Source organism: Choloepus didactylus, chromosome 14, assembly GCF_015220235.1.
Source record: "Choloepus didactylus isolate mChoDid1 chromosome 14, mChoDid1.pri, whole genome shotgun sequence".
Taxonomy (NCBI): domain Eukaryota; kingdom Metazoa; phylum Chordata; class Mammalia; order Pilosa; family Megalonychidae; genus Choloepus; species Choloepus didactylus.
Genome location: NC_051320.1, coordinates 11,382,492 through 11,383,956, shown reverse-complemented (window position 1 = coordinate 11,383,956; position 1,465 = coordinate 11,382,492).

The window sequence follows — 1,465 nt, the reverse complement described above, 5'->3', positions numbered from 1 at the left end:
AAACATTAATTGTAAGTAAACCCTATTTATTTAAATATTGACTTGACTGCTTCTTAAATGTGTAAGTCAAAAAAATTGTCAATGAGTTAGAAATTCAGACTTTAAAGATTAAACTCCTTCTGTAGTATGTATTTGATAATAGTATTGTGGGTTTATATTTTAAAGTTAATTTTTCATGAAATTAAAAAAGATTTTCCATGTTAAAATAGTATCATACATGCTTTCTAATTTTTTATTAACTTTTTATTTTTAAATAACTTGTTCTTTATTTTTACATTCAGTTTGACCCTGCATTGAGGTGGACTTACATTGACTCTGGATATAATTGAACACACATAAATAATCTCTGCAATTTTAAAGGTTTAGCCAAACATTTTTTTTCTACATCTAGGATCAATTAATCTCTCCCTGACTTTTTTGGGTGTTATGATGATAATATGAGAATGATCCTAGCTAATATTTATTGAGCCTTTCCCATTTTCCAGGCATAACTCCTGTACTTTGTGCATATAAATCTCATTTAATTCTCACAATAGCCTTGTGAGGTCATGCTATTATTATCCCCCCTTTACAGATGAGCAAACTGAAAAGTTAGAGGAGTTAGGTAACACAGAGCTAATATGTGGCAAAGCTAAAATGCTGAACAGATCTAACTCAGGTCTCTGCTTAATTTTATAACTAGTTTATAGCAGGTACCTCCAGCAGCCCAGAACCACTTGCAGTGCCTTTCTTCATTCATAGTCAACTCTCAGTCCTTTCCCATGCGGCATGATGGTTCCAAGTCCGGCCAACATCACATCAGTCCTTTTGCTACCAAACCCAGGAAACAATCATTGGCTTGGGGAGCAGGGTCAGCACCTCCGCTAGCCACACCCGGCATTGCTCCATTTGAGGGTCTTCCATTGGCACGTTTCCAACAGCCACAAAGAGAGCCCAGGCCTGAGAAAGAATCAGTGCCAAGCCCACCCAGGACAAATCGGGGTCTACCCAATTTTCCGTGAAGATTTATTTTGAGGCTGAACTTTATTCTTTCACCACTTCAGTGAAGTACGATTTACACAGCACATCTCAGGATATCCCGACTCGACCTTTTTCTCTGAAGGAGAATGCTCTATGGCATAGCTAACAGAACCGACTCTCTTTAATTAAACTCTGGAACTTTCTTGGCTTCTGGAAACTTGCTGGAGGGAGCTATCCAAAGACTCCAATATTTGGTCTATTTTCAGAACCAAAACTAGGATCACATCTAAATCTTCAGAAGATTCTGGAAAATAGTTAAAGCCAGAAAGAGTGAGGTCGTGGCTGCCTCCTGGCTTGTTAATGAGGATTAAGTGATATCATGAATACATGTAAAAAAATGAGCACATCAGGCAGGTACTTATACGCCAACGTTCATAGCAGCATTATTCACAAATGCCAAAAGGTGGGAGCAACCCAACTGTCCATCAATGGATGAATGGATAAA